The sequence below is a fragment of the Chelonoidis abingdonii genome, chromosome 24, assembly GCF_003597395.2.
Source record: "Chelonoidis abingdonii isolate Lonesome George chromosome 24, CheloAbing_2.0, whole genome shotgun sequence".
In the NCBI taxonomy this organism is placed as follows: domain Eukaryota; kingdom Metazoa; phylum Chordata; order Testudines; family Testudinidae; genus Chelonoidis; species Chelonoidis abingdonii.
In genome coordinates this window covers 24,455,381-24,467,671 of record NC_133792.1, presented here as the reverse complement: position 1 = coordinate 24,467,671, position 12,291 = coordinate 24,455,381, and the positions used below count along the sequence as shown (strand labels likewise).

General features: G+C 42.8%; 1 protein-coding gene across 5 annotated transcripts in view; it reads right to left on the bottom strand.

Moving 5' to 3' along the window:
* The window catches only part of GAPVD1 (GTPase activating protein and VPS9 domains 1), a 73,713-nt gene that overhangs the window by 60,803 nt on the left and 619 nt on the right, over positions 1 to 12,291 (bottom strand). The window lies entirely within an intron of this gene.

Genomic DNA, 12,291 nt, shown 5'->3' with positions numbered 1-12,291 from the left:
TATGCATTCAAACTTCGCTAGCCATGGTTCTATAGGTGATCTTGTAGAAGTTTTTCTTGTGTGGCCAGAAAGAAGATTCAATATACTTAACCCCTGAATCAGTCTGCTTTCTCACTTGTAGGATCATCATTGGTGGCTATGGAAAGGATTTGGATGGGAAGTTTATTACTGAAGTAAGGCTTTACGAGCGACAATGGTACATTTATATATTCATTTGAAAAATCTAGGACAGGCTTATGTTAGAGGCAACAATTTAGGGTTAATTCTGATCATCAGAATAGCACAGCATGTTTTTACTCCAAGAAGGCTCCACAAAGGAGTGACTTGATATCAGATGATGCTCAGAATCCAAATTAACACACTCACACACATTTTTAGTATCTTGACACATGAGTGCAGTATACCTAAAAATAAGTTGACAAGTTAGAGTGCCACAACATGGCAGAACATATCAGGTTACCTCAATATAATCTTTTAAAGTGTATTATGCTGTCAAGAGGAAAAAAAAAAGATTTATAAATATACAGAAATTGTAGTTTCCCTAACATACTACATACATCAGCAGATGTCTGCATCAGTTGTATTATTCCCATCAAATCAAGAGACAGAACACCTAAGCACAGAATAGTTGAGAGGTTCTCCATTGTCATGCAGCTTTTTAAGCTATTACTATTATGAACTTCAATACTAAAACAATATAAAGTTTGAATAATGACACTTTGAGCATCCGTATTGATAAATACTCTTGCCCACCCGTGGGCTAACTATGGCTCATGGGCTCTAGCATTATGATTCCTGAAATGAACATGCAAAAAGTGTCTGTCTCTTTGTGATGGAAATTCAAACACAATAAAAGACCATTCAAAGTCTAGATGCATGAGAGTCAGGGCTTGGCTAACTTACATTTTATAGCACTCTAACTTCCTGGCTCAAAGGGGTGAAAAAAATCACACCCCGAGTGCACCATGTCAGAGTGCTTTAAAGCACTGGTGTAAACAGGCTCCGAGTGCTGGGAGCCATGCTCCCAGTGCTCGGAGCTAAACCCCTTGTGGAGCTGCTGCGGGAGCGCTCCCACAACAGTGTTTTGAAGTTTCCAGTGTAGCCAGGCCCTAAGGGCTAGTCTACATTAGAATCGCTTCAACGGTGCAGCTGTACCAACATAGCTGTGCCGCTGTAGCACTGCTAGTGCAGACGCTCTATTCCGATGGGAGAAAGTTCTCCTGTCACCCCTCCAAGTGGCAGTAGCTATGTTGTCAGGAAAGCTTCTCCTGCCGACAAAGCACTGTCCACCCCGTTGCTTAGGTTGGTATAACTTATGTCGCTCGGGGGTAGCTTTTTCCACACCCCTAAGTGACTTGAGTTATATCGAAGCAAGCACTAGTGTGTACGTGCCTTAAGCTGTGAACTGGTGAGTCGGTTGCCATTAAGTTCAACTGCGTTGACAAAAAGTTTTAATTCATTTGGGTTTTCACACAGTGCAGTCAATCTTATTTCATCTGGAAAACAGAATCAGCAGCTTTTATGGTTTTATAGTCCTCCATAAATTAAGCTGATTGGCCCGCTAATGACTGCTACTGAACTCAGCCTCTGGAAAAAGCACTGCATCAATGAGAGGTACTGCTTCCGCTTACCAGTTTTCAACAATGCTTCTAAAGTCATGTGGAAGTCTGGAGCAACAGGGCAAACTGACTGGAAACTAAAGATGAAGACTTAGGACTTATCTACACTGGCAATTTACAGTGCTGCAACTTTCTCACTCAGGGTATGAAAAACACCCCCCTCCCCCCCCCCACCGAGTGCAGCAAGTTTCAGCGCTGTAAAGCGCCAGTGTAGACAGTGCACCAGCGCTGGTAGCTACACCCCTCATGGAGGTGATGGAGGTGGTGTTTTTAGGGCGCTGGGAGTGCTCTCTGCCATGACCACACAAGCCATGTTAAAGCGCTGCCACGGCACCACCAGATTAGCCCTAAGATATAGCTTGTGAACCTTGGGTCTGGTCTACATTACAGAGTTAGGTCGACACAAGGCAACTTATGTCAACCTAACTAAGGAAGTCTTCACACTTAAATTTTGCTCCCGCTGATGTAATTGCCCTGCTACTCTGACTTAATAATTCCACCTCCACGAGTGGCATGCAGTCAAGGTCGATGTAGTTAGGTCAACACAGTGTCAGAGCAAACACTGCATTGCTTCCACTGATTGTTACTGGCTTTCAGAAGCCATCCCACAATGCCCCACACTGACAGCACAATCAATACAAACGCTGCTGGTGAGGAAGCACACCGATGACCCAAGGAGCAAAGTGTAGATAGGCCAAGCGATGTAATTACTGCAGCGACTGTATGCCAGCATAAGGTAGGTCGACTTAATATTGTAGTATAGACATGCCCTTATGAAAGTAAAGGAATGCATCTGATAGGTATGGCATGTTGGAAGGCTTCAAACTACTGCATAAAGAAACATTACTAAATTCCGTAAGTGACCAAAATAACCAACTCCAATTCAGCAAAAAGAGAAGCACATGAACAACAATGTAAATAAATGATTGTGCTCAGTCTCACTTTCACTGCTCTAAATACAAATATTAGGAATACAGCCTGAATACACCCAGTGTGATATTTCACTCCATATTCTTTATGAAAATATGCTTATGAAATGAATATGACATAACTGATATATACTTTATGCAAGACGGCTCATGTAAGATATAATTGGAAAGGTTAGGATTTATGAATGTGATTATCCACTGTGTGTGCCTGTACCATTTTTGTATCTGAAGTTAGGAATATTGACTACGTATCCGTATTTCAAATGTGTTACTTTGGGTGTCACCCCCCAACTAGCCCTTCAGGTACAATCAAAAATCCAGACAGGGCTAATGGCCCATTAGCAAAGACAATGGCCGTGAAAGAGCATAGTCTTCCTGTGGACGCTCCAGACAGCCGACGAGTAATGGCTGCCACAGCCCTGCAGAGACATGGATCTACATCACTTGGTACTGGACCCACTCCTTGGAATGCCAGTGTTCTTCCAGTGGGAGACAAAGAGTTTCCGCCATACATAAGAGCTATATAAGCCAGGGGAGCGACGACATCCTGGTTCTCCTCTGTCTCTCCACCCAAAGAGATACTGAAAAACACCTGCAAGCAAAAACTGAACTGAGGGGAGAAAGGCTGAATCCAAGCTGAGAGAGTGTCCAGTCTGTGAGAGGAAATACCTGAAGTCTCAAGCTGCAGGCAAGTGAAGCTGCCTTTCAAGACTTTCGGTAATCTATCTGTGACAATATTTAGGGTGAGAAATTACTATTTGTAACCAATTTATTTAGTGAAACAAGCTTAGTATGTATGTTTTGTTTTATTTGCTTAGTAATCTGCTTTGTTCTGTTTGCTATCTCTTCAACCACTTAAAATTCACCTTTTGAAGTTAATAAATTTATTTCTTGTTTTTAATATAACCCCATTTCTGCAATTCATAATGGGGCAGGGGGTATGCATACCTTCCTCCACATTGAGGGAGCGGATGGATTTCATAATATACCTTTGGATCTGCACTCCAAGGGAGGTGGACACCTGAGTGCTGGGGTAAATCCCTTAAGTTCAGGCTTCCCAGAGCTGATCTCAGTGTTTGTCTCATTCTGCAGTTGGGTGTGGCCCTGCCTGTGTGTGTGCTGGAGGAGGCATAATAGCCTGGTTCAGCAAGACAGGTAAAAAGGGTGCCCTGGCTGGCAGAACAGGCAAGTTCAGTGAAATCCCAGCAGATCAGATGGCACCTTAAGGGGTCCAACCCGTCACACTCACCTACTTGGAAAAAGAGACAAATCAAATAAAGTTCTTCCCTTCTTACTTATCTAAAGAAATCATTAAGAGCAAACAATTGTATGTGCTGTAACCTTCCTGTACTGCAGAGCACTTCAATTCACTCCAGCATTCAGGACAAGAATTTTAAAGAATATTCTTATGACTTTTTGTATTCTATAGAAGTTAATAACTGCCCAACTGTGCTAGCTTGTAAGTGCGCATGAAAATCACTTTATGGTCCCAGACAAAACTTATCAACTTGAAGAGGTGAAAGATTATTTACAGTTGTCCACAGGACAAAAGTTTATAAAATCCAGATATTTAAATCACTTCTGTGACAAACAGAAGTTTAAATTCCATGTGGCTGCAGAAACAATAGAATTTAAGCAACTAGCAGGAATTTAATATGAAAAATCCAGGTATCTCCGTAATTTCAATGTAGATATGCTGAAGTGGTTTTTGGTATCACAGCTGTAAATCATCATGAGTCTGCTTAAACGCTACTAAAAAAGAATGACAAGCCACAGAAATGTACTGTAATACAATGATTAATGTTAATAATATACAACGCATCATGATGCTCTTGGATAGCACGAGCTGAAACGTTTTGTCATACCTGTCTGACATAACATTTGACAACTGTTGTCACAACATAAGAAAAAGGGGATATGGTGCTTAGATACCAAGGTGATAAACGCCTTAGAAATACCTAGGACAGGCAGATAAAAAGCAATAAAATCCTAAAAACCACTATACTGAATTAGATGGCTGAAAATTCAACTAATGCTTAATACAAAATACATGTCTGATTTTGTATTGCAATGTAAAGAAAACACCAACTCTATAAAAAAAAAAAAAAAAAAAAAGCATTAAACAAAATTGATAAGGATTATTTACCAAAGTGGTAAAGATCATTAGTAAGTTTTATTTTTTCTTTTCTTCTCCCTTGAAACATTTCTTGCTTCAGGTTATTTTTTAGCATGGCGCCCACACAGGTTTCAGCTTCCATAGCAAGTTTGGACAGGTCAAATCTAGGCAGGGCAAACCAAGACAAAATTGGAACTGTTCCGTCAAACTGAAAAATATCTCCTAAGTAAGCTTGCCTGGGTTCCCTGATAATTTGTCCCACATGAAAACATAAAAGACGTCCTGTCTTATTAACATATACAGTAACAGCTAAAAAGCAACAGAATTTGGATTTAAATAAACGGCATGTGTCTCAAAGAGCTAGCTAAAAAGTTAAAAGCTGAAAATTTTACTTGTAAATAAAAAGATAGCTTAATAAATTATACGAACTGAGTTCTAAACTTTAAAAACCAGCATCTGAAACTTTCCAACCTCAACTTTAATAGTAGACTAACCCAACTTTGCATTAGAAATTCACTTGTGCTCACTGGCTGCACTGCAACACTGAACGTATTGTCTGTTCAAAAGGATTACTATTCCTGGGCACAATTTAGCACAACTGGAGTGGGAAGGAAGATTAGTGAATACAACTAGTATCAGAATATAGTGGTGTTTGTAATCAAGTGTGTCCACATTAGTGTGGTGAAACAAAAAACTTATCTGGTGACCTTTTGCATACATTTCCTATAGGCAAAAAGGCAAATGTCTTCCTCCTTTACTAACCACACAGTATAACAAATTTTTAGTTTAGTTTCATCACCCTACCTCAGGAGTTAGGGAGATCAACTATCATATCTAAGCAATGTTTTAAAATCCAGATAGCATATTCTCTTTAACAGAAGACTAAATGTCTATATACGGTGCTTACATTCACATCTATCTCCAGGGTTTTTCCTACAGAATAGATGCTTTGTTTTTCCAAAGTATTGCCTTTGGTGGAAGCCTCCACTCAGCTTGAAATCTAGGATAATAATAATTTATAGTTTAAAGTATGAGGTGGGATTTTTTTTGTGCGGGGTAGGAAGTCCCTTAATGTTCAGGATCCCTTTACAGAGTACATCAATCATTTGATGGATGGACTTAGGCAGTGTCTAAAGATATGTCTACACTGCACACTATGTACGGCGGCACGTAAAGTACATACACTATTAGCCCCCCTATGAAGCGGATAAAGACCAGTGCAGACAGTGAGGCACTACTAGGGCAAATAAAGGTATGCCTGAAGCCTGTGGGTATATATCCTACGTGATCCTCTGCAGACAAGCAGTACCTCCCACATCTACACTATTTTTAACAGCTGCCTCCAGTTGATGGAGCCTTTCATTGACATGGGTAGCTACACTCTCCAGCATGGATGCAATTTGCTTTTCATTGCTGCATGATTCTACACTAACCCTACCCTCTGCTGACACTGATGGGCAGTGCAGACACAGCCATTTTTAGATGACTCATTTTGTGCAGCCAAAAAAAAAAAAAAAAGTGGAGGTATTACTAGAAAATGATCATTAACCCAATAGCTTGAACATTCTTACTTAAGGCGTTGTCTCTCTTCTTATGCCATCCTACCACACTTGCAACAGCAGATATGCACAAGTTGGAATCCCTTGGATTTAAGAGAAAGGAGGCTGGCAAAAGGTTGTTCTCCATGAGCAGCTTGCAACCTCCTCTCCCTGGTCCAAAGCATCCCAGGTCTGCTGACCTCCAGAGCACACTGCAAAGTATATTTGCCAGGACCTTAGGAGCAAGAGGAACTTACTTGATAGGGTTGAGGATGGTGTGATGGTTGGGAGTTCAGGGCTATTAGCTGATAGCATTATTTGCCTCTAATTTATGTCAAACACACCTACTGTTTTAAGAATGGCATCTTTTTATATTTTATAAATTTAAATAAATATTGATATGATTACCAATAAAACTCATTGCAATTGCTCTCTCATTTACAGATGTAAAGCCCTGTACTTGGATCTTAGTCCCAAAGTACACTGAAGCACAGTTCCAATTTATTTTCTATCATCTCAGTTTCAAAGAAAGTCAGCTTTGAAAGTCTGTGGAAACGCTGTCATCACACACAACCACGTAGTTGTGGGGAATTAGTCCCTCTCGCCAAACACTTTTTTTTTACTTATTAATAAACAAACAGTATCTGCAAAAGTAAATAAACAGCATGAAGGCTTTAGGTTTGATAACACTTAAAAACAGATAAACTTAAGATTGTCTATATTTACAAGAGAGGACCACAAATTTTCAGACTCCACAATTGCTAGCTTAATCCCAGAGGATCATTTTCACCTACCCAAAAAACCAAAAGCAATAAAAGAATAAAAACTCTACCCCAAAACCACATTTGTAAAGATGCCATTTTCACAGGTTACACTATTTAAATTTACAGAGAAAAACAGAAGTTCACAAGAAATTTGACAAGGGGAAGGCAGGTGAACTTTTAGACCAGAGGGGGGCAAACTATGGCCTGCAGGCTACATCCAGCCAGCAGGACCCTTCCCTCTGGCCCATGAGCTCCTGCCAGGGAGCAGGGTCAGGACAGTCTTGTGGAGGAGCCAGCCCAACTTCCCAGCACCCTGGTGAGTGGGGTGGAAGCTAGCCCCTGGCCACTCCTCTTTTGCTCCCCTCCCTTGCAGTCACAGTTCCCCCAGCGCCTGGGCAGCATGGCTGCAGCTCCGGCTGGGCAGCACGACTATACCGTTGCCAGACCTGATGTTCCAGGGTGGCGCGGTCAGAGGGAGTTTTGGNGGGGGTGAGGGGGCGAGGAGCAGGGGGGCGGTCAAGAGGCCTGCACCCTGCTGCCAGGGACAGGGGCAGAGCAAGCCAGGGCCGCCCTCCACCCCCAGCATGCTTGGCCCTTCTCCCCAACAGGCAAGCCCAGACAAGGAGTGAGCCCTGCCAGACTGCCAGGGACAGCAGCCAAATGAGCAGGGGAAATGCACAGGGAAAAGACTGAGCCCTCCTTTCCCCCACCCCACAGGTAATGTGAGGCGGAGAGAGCATGGAGGGTTGGATAGGGGAAGGTCAGCGGGTGGCGAGCAGGGGAGGTTGGATGGGGCAGGGGTCCCAGGGGTGGTGAGCAAGGGGGATTGGATAGGGGACAGATGTCCTGGGGGGATAGTTGGGGGCAGAGAGAGCAGGGATGTTTGGATAGGATGTGGCAATCCCCAGGGGCAGTCAGGGGTGGGGAGCGGGGAGGTTGGGTAGGAGCTCCAGGGGGCTGGAAAGGGGGTGGGGGCCTGGCCATGCCTTGCTATTTGGGGAGGCATAGCCTCCCCCGGCCTTCCCTATCCGGCCCTCCATACAATTTCTGTACCCAATGTTGCGCTAGGGCCAAAAAGTTTGTCCACCTCATTTTAGACAAACATTAAAAAACTCGGTTTACTTAAACCACGTCAAACTTAATAACTCTGTGAATATCACATACAGTACCACTATACGTAAATTTTTCATGCCATAAGCAAAAACAAAACCACTACAACTGTCTGTCTTAAGTAATAACAGACAACAGATGCTAAAAATGGCCCTTAATAAAGGGTCAGCAGAATCTTCCTTGCTAATACATTTCTAATGTGTATACATGATTATATTTTTAGAACATTTTACTAAGTGACACTCTCACCAAAGAATATAAGCTATTAAGCAAAGAAGGGCTTATTTCACATTAGCAGGATTCAGCATCTGCTGGAAAGAAACTATATTTATATACAATCTCTTTAAAAGTGTGTATTTGCAAATAAGCTGTATATAACAAGATGTCAAAATCATTTTTCGTATTAGGAAGGTTGTTTTCATGTTATGCAAATTTAGGGCCCTATCCTGTAAGCTGTTTTGCATGGGTGGCCCCATGTCAGTGAGAGTCTCTGTGGGCACTGGGGCCTGCTCATGTGGAACAGCATGCAGGATCACTGTGAATTAGTGTGACTAGATCCTCAGACACACCCAATAAAAGTGATCTATTTTCCCAGCAACACTGTAAAGATTAACCCCCTGTAACGGCGCTGGCACCCACCATAAGTGCCCCCTTCTGGTTGGGCGTGTCTGCGTTCTTTAGAGCTGGCGACTCCTTTGGGTGGTTTCTCAGTGACACAGCACTCCAGCTGAGTCACACTGTCTGCATATTAACCAGCACAAACCCCTTCTGGGTATATGGTCCACTGGGGCCAATGTCTCTCTCTCTCTCTCTAGCCCTCCCTGGGCTTTGGTTTTTAAGCAGTCCAGCTCTCTAATGGGGCTGTATCGCCAGGGCTTCATCCTTGAAGACACTATCTTCCCATAGCCCTCTTCAAGCTCAGTTCTTACTCATTCCTAACAACCAGCCAGGAGCTCCCTCGGTCCCGGCTAGCAAACTGTCCGTGGTCCTGTGGTTCTTCCAGGCTGCCAGACCTGCGGTTCTTTCTTCTCCAAGCAGCAACTGACTACTGCTCTGCAACTCCTTTTATACGGCCCTCCTGGGCCCTGATTGGCTGCGTCCTCTGCAGCTCCTCTACTCTGCCTGGAGGACCTCTCCACTGCTCCTTCCTTGGGATGGATGTGGCAGAACCCTCCAGCAGGGGCCTTTGGGCCTAGTCCATCCCATCACACACCCCTTCAGGAGTTTTCTATTCCATTTTGAGAATTGCAAGTAAAGAGTGATTTAAAATATCCAATTAGGCTGAAATACTTAATACTTTTATTTTCCTGTTTCATAGTCCTTGTGACAGCCTTGTACAGTAGAAACTGGATCTAAGTATTAAAAATGTTGAATCATGAGATCTTGAATAAGTCTGTAACTAGGAACAGGAAGATGTACAAATGAGTACCATCCTGCAGCCCTACCAAGATGCAGGGCACAAAGCAGGGAGATCTTAAGTGGGCAAAGTTTCTTTAAGAAAGTACTCAGCGAGGGACAAGTTCTGATGGCAGGCTTCAAATTAAAATCAGCAAGAAAGCCCATAGCTATATAAAGAGGAACAGGTCTGAATCAGGAGTCCCCTTTAAGGAGACTGATGTAGGTAGGCTGGCTAGACACATAGGTAGTTGTCATAGTCTGATTAAAGAAGATGCAGATAAAGGGGAGGGTCAAATAGTTTCTCATGCTTTGTCTACACTGGACTTTTGTCAGTAAAACTTTTGTCATTCAGGGGTGTGAAAAAAACCCTGAACAACGAAAGTTTTACCGACAAAAAGCATCAGTGTGAACAGTGCTTTGTCAGCAGCAGAGCTCTCTCCTGCTGACAAAGAGAGGCTGTGGCACGGCTGTAACATAAGAATGGACACACTGGATCAGACCAAAGGTCCATCTAGCCCAGTATCCTGTCTTCTAACAGTGGCCAATGCCAAGTGCCCAATGCCAAGTGCACAGGAGGGAACGAACAGAATAGGTAATCATCAAGTGATCCAAACCATCACCCATTCTCAGCTTCTGGCCAACAGAGGTTAGGGACACCATCCCTGTCCATCCTGGACAATAGCCACTGAGGGACCTATCCTCCATGAACTTATCTAACGTCTTGGCCTTCACAACATCCTCTGGCAAAGAGTTCTACAGGTTGACTGTGTGTTGTGTGAAAAAATACTTTGTTTGTTTTAAATCTGCTGCCTATTAATTTCATTTGGTAACCCCCTAGTTCTTGTGTTATGAGAAGGCCTAAATAACACTTCCTTATTTACTGTCTCCACATCAGTCATGATTTTATAGACCTCTATCACATCCCCCTTAGTGGTCTCTTTTCCAACCTGAAAAGTCCCAGTCATATTAATCTATCCTGATATGGAAGCCATTCCATACCCTCAATCATTTTTGTTACCCTTTTCTAGACCTTCCCCACCCCCCCAATATATTTTTTTTTTGAGATGGGGCAACCATATTTGCATGCAGTATTCAAGATGTGAGCGCATCATGGATTTATATAGAGAAAATATGATATTTTCTGTCCTTTTCTTAATGATTCCCAATATTCTGTTAACTTTTTTGACTGCCCCTGCACACTGAATGGATGTTTTTCAGAGAACTATGCACAGTGACTCCAAGATCTCTTTCTTGAGTCGTAACAACTAATTTAGACCCCATCATTTAGCTATGTTGCTAAGAGGTGCATCGTGTAGACTCCATCAAAATATGACTAGGCAGTCTTTTTCCCAGGGTACTTTTTGACAATAACGCATATATGACACATGAGCTTGACATCTAGCACATTCGTAGTTAGATGAAATCACTGTCATTGCTAGAGTGCCATGCACTCACAGAAAACTTTGAAAAACATGCTATTTGAAACAAATGTGTGTGTCTGTCCCACTCTAAGAATTCAGATGACTGTCTTAAGAATTCATCTATTTATTTCCTATATGAAGTCTCTAGAAATGATTGGTAATATAACCAAAGATGAAGTGAAAACTAATTTCAATTAGGGAACAGAAACACTCTCAGGACATTGCCATATTTTCATACAAAGAAACTAATAATAAGAGCAAATAAAATAATGAAAATGGGATGTGTAAAAAGACGTCTAGACAGAATATTCTAAAGTTCTCTGTGAAGTAACAGCAGTTTACAATGTAGAAGTCTCTTTTCTAAAGACTTCTCCCCAACTTCTTACCTAGTATACTGAGATTCACTCTCAAAACTTTTATACTTGTCCCATAATTAATTCATTCCCTATCATCTTCAGAATGTCTCTTTTATGCATGGTAGGCCACAGTTTTCGCCTTCAAGAAGAAAAAGCAACCAGCCCGTTAATAAACAAAAGGGTCATATGTTCAGTTATAAAGATCAGCAAGTTTTACAGTGCCTTTTTCCTTAATGCCATAAAAGCTGGTCCTATAAAGAAGAATTCAATATCATGACTTAGCAAAGAAAAAGCATTCAATTTGAGCAGATATATTCCAGCAGTAACCAAGAGGTGGAAAAGTCAGAATGCTCTTCCATGTAAAGCTTTTTAAATCTATGAACATATCCAAAACTTTCTATAATAAAAGCTACCCAAATTGATTCTAAAACAGCTTGGTACTGTCACAGTGACTTAGCTCAGACAGGGCTATGGTCCTGCAGTACTTCTCTTTAGAATGCCGTGGGAGGAGAAGACTCATTAACACTTCAACGACTGCAGTTTGCTAAATATCGACATGTAAGGTAACAATGGCTCCTGGGAAGGCAAGAAGGCAAATGGAACCTTGAATGGTTCTGCACCACAAATGCTGAATGTTTCTGAGAGCTACATTCATTTGTCTAGAAACAGAAGCAGCGGCTAAGACTGAATTTAACATCCATGACAACACACACATTCAGTTATCATTTCTGGTTCTCCGTCCCTCTTTTCCCCATGTCCATACCCAGGGCGCTACTTCTCCAGTTTTCTCTTCGCTCTCCCGCACTGCTCTGAAGGGAGTGCAAGTTGCTCTGCCATTGTTCGTCTCTCCCCCAGCCCAGGAATCCCGAGCGGGCCGGCAGGCTGGTCAGGGGTCTGCGCTGAGGGCACTGCGGGCCCCGGGGCTCTGGCCCAGCTCTCCCCGCGTGACCTTGGGCGCACTGTCTGCCCACTGCCCGCCCCCGGCTCGCGCCGGCTGCAGGCTCCGAGGGGAGGCGCTGGCAGCGCCCCAGCCGCAGGCC